Here is a 13085-nt window from a genome sequence, read left to right as displayed (position 1 = left end):
TCCATCATATATGGAACCAGAGAAAGACACTACAAAAAAAGAGAACTACAGGCCAATATTTCTAATGAACATAGATCCTCAACAAAATATTAGCAAACTGAATCCAACAATACATTTTAAAAAATCATATACCACAATCAAATGGGATTTATTGCCAGGATGCAAAGGTGGTTCAATATTTGTCAAACAATATGTCACTTCAGTAAGAGAAAGGATAAAAAAAAAAAAAAGCCACCTTCAATAGGTGCCAAGAAAGTATTTCACAAAGTATAACATCAATTTATAATAAAAACTCTCTGCAAAGTAGGTCTAGGGGGAGCATATCTCAACATAATAAAGACCTCATATGAAAAATCCACAGCCAACATTCTAGTCCATGGTGAAAAACTGAGAGCTTTCCCCCTAAGGTCAGGAAGAAGACAAAGATATCCACTCTTACCACTTTTATTCAGCATAGTACTGGAAGTCCTAGCCACAACAATTAGACTACGTACAGAAATAAAAGGCATCCAAATGGGTAAGGAAGAAATATATTTGCAGATTATATGATACTATATATAGAAAACCCTAAAGACTCCATCAAAAAATTACTAGAATGGATGAATTCAGTGAAGTCGCATGGTACAAAATCAATGTACAGAAATCTGTTGCATTCCTATACATTAATAATAAAGCAGCAGAAAATGAAATTAAGAAAACCTCACTTACAATTGCACCTAAAACAATACATTTTCTAGGAATAAATTTAACCAAAGAGGTGAAAGACCTGTACTCTGAGGACTATAAAATATTGATGAAAGAAATTCAAGATGGTGCAAAAAAAAAAAATAGACATTTCCATGCTCATGGGTTAGAAGAACAAATATTGTTAAGATGTCCATACTACCCAAAGCAATCTACAGATTTAATGCAATCCCTATCAAAATACCAACAGCATTTTTCACAGAACTAGAACATACAATTCTAAAATTTGTATGTAACCACAAAAGACCTCAGATAGCCAAAGCAATCTTGAAAAAGAAAAACTGGAAGTATCACAATTCCAGATTTCAGGTTGTATTACAAAGCAGTAGTAATTAAAAAACTATGGTACGGGCACAAAAATAAACACATAGATCAATGGGCTGGAACAGAAAACCCAGAAATAGACCCATAATTATATAGTCAACTATTATCTTCAACAAAGGAGAAATGAATGTACAATGGGAAAAAGTCTCTTCAAAAAATGGTGTTGTGAAAACTGGCCAAGAACATGCAAAAGAATGAAACTGGCCCGCTTTCTTTCACCATACACAAAAATAAACTCAAAATGGATTAAAGATTTAAATGTGAGACCTGAAACAATAAAAATCCTAGAAGAGAGCACAGGCAGTAATTTCTCTGACACTGGCCATAGCAACATTTTTGAGATACATCTCCTGAGGCAAGCAAAATAAAGCAAAAACAAACTATTTGGACTTCACCAAAAAGTTTCTGCACAGTGAAGGAAACAATCAAGAAAACTAAAAGGCAACCTACAGAATGGGAGAACATATTTGCAAATGACATATCCAATAAAGGGTTAGTATCCAAAATATATAAAGAACTGATACAACTCAACACCTCAAGAGCAAATAATCCAGTTTAAAAATGGGCAGAAGATATGAACAGACATTTCTCTAAAGAAGACATACAAATGGCCAACACACACATGCAAAGATGCTCAACGTCACAAATCATCAGGGAAATGCAAATCAAAACTGCAATGAGATATTACCTTACACCTGTCAGAATGACTGAAATAAAAAACACAAGAAACAAGTGTTGGCAAGGATGTGGAAAAAACAGAACCCTTACGCACTACTGGTGGGAATTTAAATGGATGCAACCACTGTGGAAGACAGTATGTATGTTCCTCCAAAAATTAAAAATAGAAATACCATATGATCCAGTAATTTCACGATTGGGTATTTATCCAAAGAATACAAAAACATTAAATTCAAAAAGATATATGCACCTTATGTTTATTGCAGCATTATTTATAATAGCCAAACTATGGGAGCAGACCAGGTATCCATCAATAGATGAATGGATAAAGAAGATGTGGTATGTATATATATATATACACACACATATATATAACGGACTACTGTTCAGCCACAAAAAATAAATCTTGCCATTTGCAACAACATGGATAGAGCTAGAGAGTATAATGCTAAGCAAAATAAGCCAGAGAAAGACAAATACATGATCTCACTCATATATGGAATTTAAGAAACAAATGAGAAAAGGAAAAAGACAAACCAAGAAGCAGACTCTTAACTATAGAGAACAAACTGATGGGGAGGTGGGTGGGAGGTTGGGTGAAATAGGGGGTGGGAAATAAAGAATACACTTACCATGATGAAAAAAAAATTGTTCTATCACATATGCCCTTTTTTCTTTTGATGTTCCCCACAAAGTATGAATCAGTCACATACATCATTGTTGATCTTTTCAAGGTCCTTGTTTTTATTTTCCCCTTCACCCTAATTCTCACTTGCCCCAGGAGATACCCACTCTAATGAATGTCTTTGGCTATGTGTGTATCCTTGCATTATACTGGCCAGTGTTGGTTCATGTGTGTTTTTGTTTACATAGGTGTTACTATGCCAGGGTTCTTGTTCTCCTTACTTCTTTCCACTTAATGTGTGTATAAGATAAACTGTGGTACCCTCTGTCCACCTAGTGCAAGGATTCTGACAGATGTTACTATAATTTTGTGGACCCCATTGCATGGACTCTTCTCTTCTCCACAGATGGGCGTCTTGGTGGCCTCCACCTCCTGCTATCATACACATTCTCAACCACACAACACAAACAGAGTGCTGAGTGACAATATGTAATATGAGGAAACCATTTTTTCATTCATGGTCCAACAGAATTCATGCCCTAGAGACAATATTGTATGTTCCTTAATCTTTGATTCAGACAAGATCTTTGTCCTTTATTTTCCTTAAAACAGAAAGGCTGGAAATTCACAGTATAGGAACAATCACCAGAATGTCCTAATCATGAAAACAAATGGTCTTCTCACAGTCTTCCCACTCCTCAAACTTTGTAGAGCATTGCACATATTCATTTAACAATTATTGAACACCAAGAATGTAAGAATATGTGCAATACTGTACTACACCTGTTGTGGGGGAATATGGAAATAAATAGGTTATCTAACCTGCTCTGAAGGAGATTACAATTTAATGAATCATTTAATTTTCTGAAATTCTCCCCTCCTTTTACCCCCAAACACTGAATTCTGCTTTTTCCACTATTTTTCTTACTGTTCCTCCTCTGCTTCCCATTGACTTCTCTCTACTGCCTCCTAGCTAGATGTTTACACCCCTGAGGTCTGTCCTTGACCCTCTTCTCTTGCATACTCATCTCTTTGCCGCCTTGCCATATCACAACTTTGCTTACGTTTGTAACTGACTACTTGATATAATCTCTCCTGCCCCTCCCCCCAAAGTCCAGTTCTGCATTTCCATAGTTCTTCAAATTAAATACCCATAAATACGAATGGGGGAGTGCAAACTGGTTCCCCCAGGTTTCCTATTTCCTATCAATGTTACCAACATTCCTCAGGGTCCTAGACTTGAAACCGACATATTGCATTGCTTAATCTTTCTAAGTACAGCTCTCAGCCTTCACATCCATGTGATAAAGCTTTAAAGACTTGCTTTTTCTTTCACAAGCAACCTTATCATCCTAACTTGACTCTTCAGTCTAATTTAGCCTTATCTGCATTTCATCCAAACCAGATCACTATTTCATCCAAACACACCATGGCCTCCCACTTCCCTGCCTCTTACTAGGCTCTCTTCCACCCAGAATGTCCTCCCTCCAGCTCTTCTCAAGCTCCGTTTAAGTGGCACCTGCTTCTTGAAGTCTTCCCTAATGACCTAACTGATGATGCTCCCCGCCTCCTCTGAACTGGTAACACTGCATTTCTCCTCTGCCACTTCTGCCTGTTTGGTTTGACGGTGACTCTCTTTCCAGTAGGGTCCATCTAGTGGGAAATAGAGTCCATCTCAAGTTCATCTTTGAGACTATTATCTTCAGTCTCAAGTGACCCAAAGATTACACCTTGTTTTTCTTTTTTCATCCTTTGGAGCTTCTGGCCCATGTTCTTGCACATAACAGATGTCAATGACTATGCACATATAAATTAAATAATAAAAATCAGTGAAAACAATAAATATCACAGGCCTAAAAGATAATGCAAGAAAACTGGTTCAATCTGCCTCAGAAAAGAAGTTTAGTGTCCTTATTCTGTTGACCTACAAAAGTTGAATAATATGGCTCTAACTGGTGGAAGAGACGTTCAAATACCACTTTTCTGCCTTTTCTCCTGCTTCTGTCTTCTGTTGTTGTTGTCATGGTGTTTGACTATGGTTAGTAGTGGGTGAAGTCTGTGCTTTGCCATAAAACAACCTGAACCTTCATACTGACCCTAATTCCCGTTGACGAGTGACTCTGGATATGTTTCCACATCTCTAAAATGGTGATCAGAGCATAAACTGCTGTGGTGTTGGTAGGATTGGAAAATATCATGCATGCAAAGTACCTATGTCAATAAATGCTATTGCAATGTGTTTAAGAGAACTGACTTACCTGAGGTAAAGGGGATTATATCCTACTGATTACGCATGGAATTTCCTCAGATACAAGCTGGCACTCCCAGGTACTTCTGGATCTCATCAGCCAAACAAATACTGGAGCCAAAAAAAAAAAAAAAACACATTTAGAGAAAACTATTAAAAAAATATATTACAGCACTTTTTCTTATTTTTGTTTTTGCCCCAGATTCAAATTGCCAAACATCAAGAGAGCACCAACTCTCTGCTAGTCAGAATAAGCCATCGCCATTGTGTATTTTTAAACCATTTTCAACACTTTGATACGAGATTAAAGGACAGTAATGGGAAGAAGGCTTATGAAGTATTTACTATGTATCAGGTACTGCTCCAAACACTATGTTAACTCATTTGATTCTCAAAATAACCATATATGGTAGGTACTATTATTCATCATCCTTGCCTCCTAAATAAAAATCAGGAAAGGTAATTCTTTTTCCCTTGGGGACTCTATACCAGAAAGGTCATCGAGAAGATATGTGCAATGTCACATTCACAGGTACGTGCTTTTGAAGGTTAGGAGACATGGGGATGGCAGACAGAATGAAGTTAGGTGTGCAGCCTCTGAAATTCGGCTGCCTGAGTCTCTCCAAGTCAAATGACCTAGCTGTGTGACTTGGAGCAACATACTTAACCTCTTGGTTAGGTGCAACTAGTAAGAGTACATACCTCGCAGAGTTGTGTTGATCACTGAGTGAGTTCATGCAAGTCACATGCTTGGAGTAGTGAACTGGCACTATTCTAAGTAGCAGCACTGAGAAAATACGAGCCACTCTAGAAGAGTGAATCATTTGCAAAGTTCTGGAAGAGCAACTCTTAGCTTAAAGCCTTTTTTTTCTTTTTTATCCAAACTGAAAAATGTAAGAACTATACAAGGATGATCTTAACAATGCAGCCATCATATCCTAGTACAGATGTTCCCCCCAGTTTGATCCCCAAATCTCTCAAATCTAATTTCATTCATGTGCTTGATAGGACCTCAGTATCTTCCCAGATTATGAGTGACATTTTATAAGTTGTAAAAACTCAAATGGGCAAATTTTTTTTTTTTTTTTTTTTTACTATGACTAAAATAGAGGGGCACGGTGTACCTAGATAGCCTTTTCAGGGGTCTAATAGCTGTTTCAAATGATGGTGATTTATAAGAAGATGGTGAAAATAAGACATATCATTTGAAGACTAGATATGAATGTGAGTACATATAGGAATTGTCCAGGTTCTCTTTCTGTCTGCCAAACGTTTTTAGGCCACAGAGTTATTTTAAAGCCTGATTTTTAAGGGCAATGAGAGTTAAAAAGGCAGCCTGGCAATTGCTTGGATACTTCCAAAAACAATCATTGGCCAGGGTAGAAAGTGATTTTTTAAAAACCTATCAAGTACATCTAAGAAATGATTAACTTTAAACATCACTAGTGCATTCAGCGTATGCAGGCCTACGGTTTGACAGAGGGGCCAGTAACCCTGTAATCCAGGGATCCCAGGTGCCAAGCTGCCACAGAAACCTCCAGAGCAGCACCTGCTTGGCTGCAAGGTCCCAAGTGCAGTTACAGGGAAATTGCAAGAGTCAGGAGCTAGAACACCTCCTGACGATGTTATGGAAACGGTGTCTAAAAAGCTGTCAGAGCTAAATGACAGAGGACCTGTCTCTGATTCTAGGGACGGTAACAGTTCCGTTCACTGTGTGGCTTCATGCTGGGTTAAACTTCACTCTGTTACAAATGAACCTTCTAGTGTAGAGTCTCTGCACCAACATCTTTGTCACTAACATGGTTTCAAGGAGGAGCCATTTCAGTGGGAGACAAGACAGGAAGCTGCAGGCCACCCCTTGCACTTTCTAACTGCAGATTCCATCTCCCCCCGCACCCCGCCAAAAAATGCTTTCAAGCATTTCCACAGGTTCTCAGGAGGTGAAAGGAGACTTATCCCAGTGACCATTCCAGTAATGTCAACAATAAAACTAGCGCCCCCTTGAGGTGTGATTGATACTGAGCCCAAATGGAAGACCTCATTGACAGAGACCTCTGTTTTGTGCAGAAGGGTTTTTTATTTCAGGAAAATCTACAGTGGCAATTACATATAGTTTTGCCCATTCTTCTACTAAAATGTGTTGGTCACTTGCAAGGGCAGAGGTGGATGGTGGTATTGATTCACAGAGGCTTCAACTGCAGTTGCGGCATTACATGATTTAGGCCGCCAATAAACAGTACACACGATAACCAGGTGTATAAAATGGTACTTCTTTGTGAATCAGAAGTATTTAGCAGCTTAAAGGAGATCTATTCCCTGTGTAGAACCAGATCTGAAAAAAAAAGGAGTACATTGAGGAATAAAAGTCTCAGAAGAGAAGGTTATCAGTGATAATTTCAACTGTTCAATTGTTTTTAAAAATTGATGGAGAAAAAAAGGAAAAGGGGGAGGAGGAGGGCTGTTATGGCTCGTGAACAGAAAGGGTCTCAGCAGTACCAGCAAAACCTGAAAGACAGTTTCACTTGCACCTTCCAAACCAGCTTCCAAGAATCTCATTTTGAAGCAATACTGAAGCTCAAGAACCTGTCAGAATAACAACCAACTCTTCCACAGCCTGCCACAGAAACAGTTACTCTCAAAATGAAAATTTCTCCTCAACACCTGCTGTAGGCATGGTTTCCGGGCAAAGCAGGACCCTAGTTTAAGTCCCCGCTTAAGGACTTCCCCAAAGAGAGGGAAGTGTGTGTAAGAGTGTGTGTGTGTGTGTGTGTGTGTGTGTGTGTGTGTGTGTGAGAGAGAGAGAGAGAGAGAGAGAGAGAGAGAGAGAGAGAGAGGCTATCAAGTGGCTTAACAAAGCTAATTGTTTTCCTATCTACAAATTGACTCAGTAAAGGCAAAAACACTAAAGGTCGGTTGAGAACCACATGCTCTGTAGACATAGAGCACTGGTTCTGGAGAAGCCAAGGCTGAGGAAATGGCAGTGGGAGAAACCAGGAGCTGGGGATGAAGAGAATACTCATCTCTTCTTTCGGGAAAACTTAAGCAGACACAAAATCTTTCACAACCAGATGCACCTGCCAGTCCCAAGTTTACAGTGATGCTGGTAGGTGTCCCCAGCCCTGGAGACACGGGATAGGTCCCATGAAGGAATGGAACCAGTAAGCCACACTGCAATCTTCAAAAAGGGACTCAGAGCCAGTTGCTCCTCACCATGGTGACCCAGACGGTTTCGCCTTTCAAGTCCAGGGTGCGCTACAGGAACAAGAAAAGTACCAGAGAACTGCAATATTGGACTCCCTATAAAAATGTATGCAGTTACCACCATTCAGTGTCACTGTGAAAACGTTCCCAATTATAAATTTGCTAAAAAAAAAAAAAAAAAAAAATGCGTTCACGCAAGTTTAAAGAGCCTGGGCAATGTGAAGCCCAATTGTCTTAGTCCTGTAAAACCCTGGCAGCTCTGGGGCCTTCAGAGCACTGCCATCTCGTGGTCAGCTCCGTCATTCCTTCTCAGCTTGTAAAACAAGCCAGCAGCAGCCCTTTCCTCCTTGGAATCCCTGTAGACGCCGCACTGCCAGAGCCATGCTGCCACTTTCCTGCCTAGAAATGGATTCCATCCAAGCCAGCCACAGAGACATGGCCAGCGGCTGACCAGCCAGAGGATCAGGGATTTTCAAAGTTTCTATAAATTGGTGAATGACAGCCCACAGAATTTATCAAACCTTGGAAATGTGGAATATATTAATTTCATAATATGAAGTGTACTACCTATGTGGCAGGTCAAATTTTTCAAAATGTTAAGTTTCTAAAGTAGGGTTGTGTGTTTGTGTGTTTTAACTAAGAAGAAAAGCCAGTGAGAGAAAAAGCTAAATGCTATGGACTATTTTGAGGTATGTTTAAAACTGTCATGCTAAGTCCTAGAATTTATAATAAGAATCATCAAAAGGCAGCGATTTCCTTGTTATTAAGATAATATCATGTTGGGAGTGCCTGGCTGGCTCAGTTGGTAGAGTGTGTGATTCTTGATCTTGGGGTCGTGGGTTCGAGCCCCACCTTGGGTGTAGGGATTACTTAAGAAAAATAAAATCTTAAAAAAAACAAAACAAAACATAATACCATGTTGGCTTTACTGATGTTCTTTGCACATGGAGATTTGGCAAACTGCTGCTTTTAGTTTTCCCCAAGGTTGGTATGCCGTTACCATTTCAAAATGGGTACTTTGAAAACAGAATAAAATAGGACCAAAAAAGGGCTGAGTTGCTTAGTCATTCTGTTCTATTTTTAGTTTTTAAGGTTGTTTACCTTGAGAAGCTACTGGAGCAGAAACATGGGGTAGGCCTTCCAGGCTGGGCACAACTTTGCTGCTTAAGTAAAATGTTTCCTAAGATTTAGGTCCTCACCTGCTTGGAAAGGATGAGAGAGAAAAAGTCAGGATGGGTGTTTTGATTAAACCATTTAGAACGGCAATTGCAAAAGTATAATGTTAAATGTTTCCATTATTGTTAATATTTGCTTTTAAAGAAAGTAATCAGCTGAGGTTTTAAGTTCCCAAGGATATACACATATATCTTCATGTTCTGAAAAATGACATCCAAGAATGATTTACAAGTGAATATATTGAGTTACCACAGAAGATAACTTTTGCAACATAAACTGATTTGAACAGTATATTTCAAATGACACAAATCAGAGGAGTAAATAGACAATTAGGATTATACATTGGGGCTGTTATGTTGATATACAGAGTATTGTGTGAGTGACTTAAAAGTCTGTATTAAGGTAAGAAGGATCAGATGCTTTTGAATTACACAAAAGAAAGTGTCACTGATAAAACATAACCACTTTGTCATTAAGTGGCTATCGTAACCTTCGAAGGAGAAGGTGTAAGGCAACACAAACAACCTTGCCATGTAAATATTCTAGAGTCCGCTCTAGACAGAGGTTTCAACTCTGCGCTGCTAATGGCACTTGTGACCCACAGCCTTCCCAGATGGATTTAGCCTGTCTGCACTGCACTTTTAAAACAAGTTAGAAAAAAGGCAAACTCTCTGTACTTTTGGTCCCATGTGTATATATTTTGGCTATTTCAGGATATAAGGTAATGGGGAAAAAGCACCTTTTGTTTCATTTTTCACCATAATGAGGAACACCATTTGACATGTGCACCAGTTCACTAGATAAGACAAGAGCAATAAAACACAGGGCTGAAACAGGAAGAAAAGAATGTTTCCTAAGGTCCTCTTGGGCACTGGATTGTTGTTTTACGATATTTTGAAGCTTAGTTTTAACTGACCATGCCTGAGCCCAAACTTTGGAACAGAAATACCTATGAATTGTCACTAATCAACAAATGTTCCAGGAGATCAGGGACACCAGAGCATGGATGTATATGGCACAAGACACAGGTGTTTATGGGGAAATGACTAACCCATTTGTAAATTTCCACTGTATACATTTCAAAGACCGCCAGTGTGCTATGTAACTGTAGATTATACCTTCAGTATTGATCAATGATAACGCTGACAACTATAAAAAAAAAAGTCAGACTGTTTGCATTTCACAATTATGGGTGGTGAACAGGAGATGGTAAATGTACTAAATCATTTTTCTTAGCCAGGAGTCAATTCTATTCAAGTCAAGTAAAGACACTGCTTCATACCTGCTGTTTGCAACTTAAGAAATAGAGGTTTGACAATTTCTTTTAAAAATTAAGTAACCACAAACATACTTTAGCAGAATGCACCTAAAAGTAGAAGAAAATAAAACAAGCAGTATCAGAAAAGCTTTCTTAAAAGAGAGAAAACGTCAAAACACACAAAAATCCAAAAAACACAAACAAGACTACCCAAATAAAATAAAAGCTATCAGCTCTGACAACAAATACAAACATCAGCAAAAAGCAAATATTCTCCATTTGAGTTCAGAAATTTAATTACTAGGGAATAATATAAACTAGCACTATAGAAAGGTAAAGATAAATCTAAAAATGTAAACAACAGTAGTGATCAAATGAACTTAACGCAAAGAACTGAAGGGAGAAGTTATGAAATTAAGCAAAAATAGTGCTTTACACTGATAAAGGTTTTGATCTATCGGGAAGTCATGAGTTATTAGCCTTTTTGTTTCAAATAAGTTACCAAAATATGTCAAGCCATAACTGGTAGAAATGAATCACTGGTAGAAATATTATGGGAGAACCTTATCACACCTCCATGAGACTCATCCCAAGCTCTACATTTATGAACTGTGTGACCCACAAAGGTTATTAAAACACAGTTGTCAAGGGACCAGGAAAAAAGAGGCTGCCAGGTCAAGGCCGCCAGCAGAGACCAGCACTTGCTAGAGTAACACAGGTGCCAAAACCAGGTTCCCAGACAAGAACAGGGCCTCAGCGGAAAGGTGAGTCTCTGGAAATAGGAAGGTCAGTGAACCTTTGACCATCTGACTCTATTCTGTAGTGTTACCTCCTCGCTTGACTCGAGTTAACCTCTTTTCATCTCAGCCCATTTCCCCCCTCCAATTTCAGACATTAATATCCCGTTTTGAATAATGAATTAGTTTTTAAAAATTCATAACCCGCAGAACTTGAGTTTGTAGGTAGAGAAAGAAAATCATAATGAAATCTAAACTGATACTGGGTCTGACTTTCTTCCCCCCTCACCTGGGTTTTAAGGACAAAATGAGCCTATATTAGTTCGGATGCCCATTAAGGGGCTATTTAACCATCCTTAGGTCCTTTCCCCCAATTAATTCAGCCCCTAGATGTTAGCTGAATGAAACCTGCCCTACTTAAGCTACCTAAATTTAGTCTTGCTTGCTGCTTCCTCCAAAAATTGTTCTTCATATGGGTTTATCCCCTCTTCCCTCATCCCTGCTCAAAAGCATACTTGCTTAAACAGTTGGTCCTTACGGTGAGGAGGATAGGCTTTAGTAGTATTTGCTCTTTCACTGCAATACCGAATATTTTTTCTTGACTCTAATATGTTCTAGTGCCTTGCTACTCCAAGTGTGACCTATGGACCAGCAGCAGGGGCATCTCCTGGGAGCTCGTTAGAAACACAGAATCTCAGATCCCACCTTAAACCCACACAATCAGAATCTGCATTTTAACAAGATTGCCTGGTGATTCATGTGCACATGACAGTGGGAGAAGCACTGCTTTAGTGATTCTTTCACACAAATAGTGCCAGATACGTCATTCAATAACGTGTTGAACCATCCCCACTCCAGGTTCACAATGTCCATGGGCTTAATAAAGTCTCTGCTAAAACTGTATTGAATACACCAATTTTTTTTTTACTTCAGTATTTTTGCAACTTACTCTTCCATGGATCCCCCGTCCCATGATAACTATTACCATCCTTCAGAATTCACAATCTACGGAATACATTTTGAGAAATGCTGGACTAATGGACATAATATAATGAATGAAAACAAATCACTAATCAGCACATCTTTGGATTTCAGTTTCCTCACCTATTCAATAGGGATAAAACTGACCTACTAATGTCAAAGGGTAGTTTGGAGAAAAAGATGAAATCGATCTGAAAGCCCCTTGGAAATATGAGTATTGAGAAAAATTTCATTCATTTATTTATTCACTGAGCAAATATTTGTGAGTGCGTACTCTGTCCTAGGTCTGTGCTGAGTATGGGGGCTACAGCAATGAGAAAAGCAGACATGATTCCTATGTTCATGGAGCCAAAAATCAGTTCCGGTGAATTAAGGATTAAGATCTATAGACCACAAAGGTATGCACTAATTCCCCTGAGGTAATCAATTGCTAATCAATCCCATCAGTGTTATTTCAACTCAGAATTCATTTAATTAGCAGAATGCCTTCTCAAAACCACGAGGGAGTTGGAGTACCTACTGAGTAATAATCATAACGATGTTAACATTTATAGAGAATTTATGGCATACAGCCAAGCCAAGCCAGCCCCTGATGTGTAATGTTTGACAATTTCCACGGTGTATATACTCTCACAGGACCAATTCATTTCAGGCTACTGATAAGAACTTACTGGATGGGGGGATGGGACGATTTGGAGAATCAGAAAAGGTATACACTATTAGTCCTTGTGAGACACTGCAAACCAGCTGCAGGCCATCACGATGTAGATCATGCTAAGTAGTTAGCATAAAATAAATCATAACTACCTGAGAAGAAATTAGCTGTTATATTCCCCATTTTACAGATGAGAAAACGGAAGCATAGAAAGTACATAATTTCCAAGATCATGCAACTAGTAAATGGTTAAATTGGGATTTGAATCTAGTAGAGACATGTGATTCCAGAAGCCCTACCTCTAGACACTCTAGCCCAGTACTGTGGAAAGCTCTGATGTAATTCCTTAGGTTAATGTTAACCAAATCCACCTCATTCATTCATTCATTCACTTACTCAATAACTCACCAGGAGTAGCCAGTGATGGGGGAATACACTATGGCTGAGATCCTCACGGT

The sequence above is a fragment of the Callorhinus ursinus genome, unplaced genomic scaffold (genome assembly GCF_003265705.2).
Source record: "Callorhinus ursinus isolate GAN/ISIS: 27379988/994484 unplaced genomic scaffold, GSC_fseal_2.0 scaffold5, whole genome shotgun sequence".
Lineage (NCBI taxonomy): Eukaryota > Metazoa > Chordata > Mammalia > Carnivora > Otariidae > Callorhinus > Callorhinus ursinus.
The sequence above is the reverse complement of the archived record's forward strand: the minus strand, read 5'-3'. Positions refer to the sequence as shown.